Raw genomic sequence first — 6,358 nt, forward strand, 5'->3', positions numbered from 1 at the left:
AATACATACAGAAAGTGACACAGATGTAATCTTAATTAAATTTTTTATACTCTCAGTTTTTTTAAGCAAACCGAACTTAGTAATAATGATGTATGAATTATTTCAATAAACCATAAGATCTGTTTATCAGGCCAGTTACCCAAGGCAAAAGAAAAGACTTTGCTGTTCCCTATGGGAAATATTATGTTAGAAAAAAATCCTTTTAAGATATAACTTTTATTTTAATGTTTTAATTCTTAAAATTTTTTAGCATTAGGCCACAGCAGTTAGAACCCAAAAGGGGAAAAAACACAAACTTTCACAAATTGAAAATGAGTTGAAAGATAGAGTTATTATTTCATTTTAGTCCTTTTAAAATGTGAGAGAAAGCTTAAAAAACAGCGAGACACAGTAAAAGTTGAATTTTCCATTAAAAGTAGTATAATGTCTTGTAATTTAAGAGTAAAGCAATATCCTAATAAAATTTTGTAGTTTGAATGAATTCTTCAGTGTTTAAGTTTTTTTAATCAAAATTTAATCTCTAGAAAATCCATTATAATTTTCATTTAATTATATGCAACTTGATCAATGAAAGTTTTTTTTAATATAAATCCTCTTGTTATGACTTACATGGATCATTCATGACATGATTGGACTTTCTGGTTTGTCCTGACCATCCTTCTTTTTTAAACAACCAGTCATTTTATTCTAGGCCAAATTTACCATACAAGATTCTTTCCCATATAAAATTATTTGTGTTTAACCTTTCTTACCAAAAATATCTCTTTATTTCTGTAACATTCTTTAAATCCCTCTTATTTCCTAGTTCCTTTTACATTGTTTTATACATAAACTTTAAATAAACTTTGAATTAGACAAAAATTATTCACCTTTTAAAAAGGACACATTTATTTTTTAGAAATAATGTTTTTCTACCATATTTTTATTGAAAAATACCCAATTAATAGCATATCCATTATTTAATTTGATATAACTTTACATTCTAAATTATGACAAGTGTATTCAGAAGTATTTATCCCATTAAATTTACCTAATTGTTTTGTTTTAATAGTTTACCTAGATTATTTATAGAAACTATGTTAGTCATCATTTAGAGTTATGAAACCACCACTGAAAAATTATAACAGAGACAGTGAAAGAGATCTGACCTGCTGACTCCATCTTGTTTCTAGCTTCCAAGCTATCCTTTTTCATTCCTGAGCCGAGGCTGAACTAACTTTGATAGGAACTAGTTTATAGTTTCCCTTTGAAACAAGGATGACAACAGCCCTTTCTCACAACAAACCCCCTTCCTACCTGGAGACTAAACTGCCTAAAGCCACAATATTAGAAATTATGGTTCAGGATTCATGCAGCTGGAGGCTGCAAGATTCTAAATCTCCCCAAATTGCTACTAAGGATAACATCACTATTGTAAAATTTGAAATCAGTGCTTGAGATATTTTGCAGACTCTGCACTCTATGGATCAGCTGGCACTACCCAGATTGATATACTGGCTCATCTAGTCTTGTGGCCCCCACCTCGGTCCTAACTTAGCCCAAGAGGACACCTTCCACTCCCTATGATTTCATCTTCAACCCAGCCAATCAAAACTCCCAACTCACTGGCTCACTAACCACCAAATTGTACTTAAAAACTCTGATCCCTGAATTCTTTGAGAAGACTGATTTGAATAATAACAAAACTTCAGCCTTCCACACAGCTGGCTCTGTGTGAATTACACTTTCTTTATTGCAATTCCCCTGTCTTAATAAATCAGCTCTGGCTGGGTAGTGGGCAAGGTGAAACTGTTGGGTGGCTGCAGTTATTTCCCTGTCAACTATTTTATAGCCTGTGAATTTTAGGTGTTTACCTAAGTAAGAACCTTAAGATTAACTAAATAATTTAAGATTTAGCAATTTTTATTAAACCAATATTAACATCTTATGTATCAAAAATTACAGAAGCAAAGATTATTCTGTTCTGGGCTTGGTTTATAGTTTTGTAACCCTTCTGCCAAATTTTGACACCTTATAGTATTTGACAGGGATAACTGTGAAATTGCTTGATCAATAAATTCAAACAAAAATATATGCTGGAAATTCTTAAAATATTTCTAATATTACTTTACCAATAATTTTAAAGCTAGCTTATTTATTAAAAATTTTACTTAATTCACAAAAATGGGAAAAAGCCTTTGATGGGTCTTTTCTTTTTTTCTGATAAAGTATTTGATTTAAGTGCTTTTATTTTTCTTAAGCCAATTAATTAGAGTTTTGTATGTTTTTAATAGTGAAACATTATGTACACAGCTCATAGATACATAGACATATTAGGAATGGTGATAGAAGTACATCTTATAGATTCATAAGACTTTTTTTAAGAACAAAACGGGTATATTTCTATTAGACTACCGGATACAGAAGATAGTGTGTTATGGGATGGATAGTATGAATGACAAATAATACAAATATATTTTATTTGAAATAAACAAAAATGCATACACAGCTCAATGAGTAACAAACTGTTTAGAAACAAACTTTTGTTTGACTATGTTACTGAGCAGAAACAAAACGTAAGCACGAACACCTTTTATTTTTGACATGTATCTGGAGATAGGTAGGAAGACACTACTTGTTTTTTAAAAAACTGACCTTCCCCTTAAGGCCTGGTTGTAGAAGTGTAAACAATGTAAATGAATCCACTATTACCAGTTGTCATGTCATATCTATGTCACCTGTGTATTCTGAGATTACACACATACCTGCCAATATACCTGAGAAAGATTACTTTATCACAGTTACAATTGATTTCTTGGCAGGCAGAACTGTGGAAGAGTAATTTGAAATAAGCTTTATATCCTAGTTAGAGGAAATCACTAGTATTTCCTTAAATAACAGGTTACAATAGAAAGACACTGCCTGGAAGTTATCTTTTTCACTTTGGGTCACTTTTAGTTTTTATGACTTACATAGATGTTTAATTCATTTGCTTATAGTACAATCTTGCTATAAAGTACTAAAGCACAAGATACCTAGTATTCCTTCAACATCTGCATTTTTCAAGTTTTTTACTCTACATCCACAGTATGTCAGCAGTTCCTGAATGTTTAGTAAAATGGATAAAATGCTTCTAAAAATGCAGATGTCTATAACTACAATGGTACTAAGATGGGAAGGAGACAATGAGAGAAGGGATAAAAGCAAACATGTTCATGTTCAGGGAATGTGGTTCAAGTCTTTGGATTTAAAAACAAGTCCCCCAGAGAAGCTGGCACTTCCTTTGCCCTCCAAAAAGGATCCAAAAAGTCCCAATCCAAACTTTGGAAAGTTACAGTTACAAGATTCAATAAATGATGATCAAAGCAGTCAGAGCGAGAAGGATGAATGTGTCCACTTAGCTATAGATTGTAGCATAGCCTCTTTAGGTGTTGGTGAATCAGTAAAAACCAGTGAAGTACCAGAAGTGGTTGGAAGGATAGGGGTAGAAAGTAATGACCATAACACCTTGTCTAAATCAGTAGCAGGGCTTCATGGCTAGGAAACTTTTTTAAACAGTAAAATGTCATTAGGATAGATTTCTCTCTCACCAACATTAAACGTGGCAGAATTAACAACAACAAAAAAATGGTTTACACATAGATATAGCAATAACAGAAAACTACAAGGCAGAGAACACAAAAGAATCAAGATAATGCTATAGGTTCGACAGTATTCCATGAGGCCAGAAAACCAGTTAACTTTGAAAACCCTAGCAAAATATTACTCTTGTTTATAAATCACTTATTTATCATATGACTACACATTGAATCTTTGTCTTTTCACATACTGAAGAATCCTACATTCAGCCTTTAAGCATTCTGCATATCTTTGCCAATCTTGTAGCTGACTATCTTGTTCCAGTCGATTTTGGTGCAGGTAACTGGAAGCTGCCGGCACAAGGCCTTGAACGTGGTATCTGACAGTGTTTGATAGTTTTCACTAATTGCTGTCTGATACTCATTTTCTGCATTCTCTATGATTTTAATAAACTCCTTGGCAGTTTGGGCTTCATTCGAAACAGTTAGCGAATCCTGTACATCTTTATGACTAACCAACTGAACGATGCCAACTTCATAATAGTGAACCTGAATCTTAAGCACTCCAACCACCTGGGCTGTAGATGGTGTGATGGCGAACTTCCACTCTGATCTCCAACCACCATTCCAGAAGTTTTTAGGCTGAAACTGGTGGCTTTCAATATGTGCAATAATAGTCTGTTGTTAATTGATAGTTTTAGCATAGACAGTACAGAAGCCGTTGGAATAATAGTCTTTCACATAGGCTCTTTTTTTTTTTTTTTTTTTTTTTAGTATATTCAACACTTTATTATAAAATAGGCTTTGTGTTAGATGATTTTGCCCCACTCTAGGCTAATGTAATTTTTCTTTTTCTTTTTTTTTTTTTTTATTATTATACTTTAAGTTTTAGGGTACATGTGCACATTGTGCAGGTTAGTTACATATGTATACATGTGCCATGCTGGTGCGCTGCACCCACTAACTCGTCATCTAGCATTAGGTATATCTCCCAATGCTATCCCTCCCCCCTCCCCCCTCCCCACCAGAGTATGATATTCCCCTTCCTGTGTCCATGTGATCTCATTGTTCAATTCCCACCTATGAGTAAGAATATGAGATGTTTGGTTTTTTGTTCTTGCGATAGTTTACTGAGAATGATGGTTTCCAATTTCATCCATGTCCCTACAAAGGATATGAACTCATCATTTTTTATGGCTGCATAGTATTCCATGGTGTATATGTGCCACATTTTCTTAATCCAGTCTATCATTGTTGGACATTTGGGTTGGTTCCAAGTCTTTGCTATTGTGAATAATGCCACAATAAACATACGTGTGCATGTGTCTTTATAGCAGCATGATTTATAGTCATTTGGGTATATACCCAGTAATGGGATGGCTGGGCACAGTGACAGGATTCTCTCCAAGACTTCAGACCTCCATCTACTTCTTCTGGCTGGGGGTCACTTGCTTCTTTCTATAAGTGATCAAATTTAAAGGAAATTTTGTTTCTTGGATCTCAAACTCTGCTATTACCCAGGTCACTGTGCTGTGTAATTAAGACCTGATCTTCATATGCTTCTATCTTCACAGGCGTGAACTGATCCAGGTTATACTGGGCAAAGGCATGTGCTGCCCCTTCCGAGGAGACTGTCATTATTAAGTAGTAGCCAAACATCATTGAATGCTTCATTAAATTCTTCTGGGGGTGCATGAGTGGTGAATTTAGCAGCTGTGCCTACCGTCTCCTCATCCGTCACAGAATCATCGAAGTCGTCCATCTTGGGCTGTTCTAAGACCTTTTTTTCACACTTTCAAAATGATAACCTGTTTTATTACCCTAGGTAATTGTCAGCTAAATAACCACAAATTTTCATATTGAAGAAAATAACCCTTAGGTGAAAAATTAGATAACAAAAACGTACATCTCAAAGTAAAGAGAGAAAAAGTCTGGTGTGCTAGAGGGAAATCAAAACCAGCTTAATTGCCATTTAAACATAAAATAGAAATCTATCATAAAGGCCTTTTAAATATATACACACACAAACACACACACACTCACACACACAAATTCTGTAACTTTTACTTCAGAACTCTAGCCATGAGATATTAATACAAATTTACTGGCTTTCAAAAACAAAATAAAGAGGTCGGGTCCAAACTGTGGTTTTTATCTCAGTAGAAAAGTAACAGCAGATTTAAAGCAGGCAGAAAAAAAAAATAGAGAAAAAGAGAATTTAGGAACTCTATAGTTTACAGATTGACCTTAGGGCTCTTTTTCCTTGATGTTAATGTGCACAAAGACCATAATATTTCTATTTTTCACAAACTTTAGCAAGTAGAAGTGCCATAAAACCAACACGGTACCCAAAAGGAGGTCATTCTCCTTGTTTTCTCCTCATTATTACATAATTTCTTTTCCACTGTTTCTTTTTCTTAAAAGAAGGAACTGAGTTGTCATCTAGGGTTTTTGTGGACTGGGTTGAAGTGTGTGCTGGTTGCCAGTGGGAGGCCATAGTGTGTTACCACTGAGTCATTGGCACCCTCTTATGTGTTTTGTCTCTAAGCATCTCCAGGGAGGCACAAAGCATGTAGTGGCCAGCTCCCATACGCACTTTCTGGATGAGCCTTTTTAAAACTAATTCTGTTGGTGTTTCCCTGTAGGGCCATTGCACATCATGGCGGGTAAACCCACTAGACACTCCCATGAGGCTCCAGGTCACCCAGGGGTATCTTTCAGCTGGGAGGAGTAAAAGGCATTTTCTGTTTGGAGCTGAGGAAACTCAGTCTTTATTTACCTATGAAAACAACAGGTCAGCT

The 6,358-nt window shown here is 34.8% G+C and overlaps 1 pseudogene; it reads right to left on the reverse strand.

Annotated features, from left to right (window-relative positions):
• Positions 1 to 3,683: 3,683 nt before the first annotated feature.
• LOC100974375 (F-actin-capping protein subunit alpha-1-like) lies at positions 3,684 to 5,892 on the reverse strand (annotated as a pseudogene).
• Positions 5,893 to 6,358: the final 466 nt, after the last annotated feature.

The sequence above is a fragment of the Pan paniscus genome, chromosome X, assembly GCF_029289425.2.
Source record: "Pan paniscus chromosome X, NHGRI_mPanPan1-v2.0_pri, whole genome shotgun sequence".
NCBI lineage: Eukaryota > Metazoa > Chordata > Mammalia > Primates > Hominidae > Pan > Pan paniscus.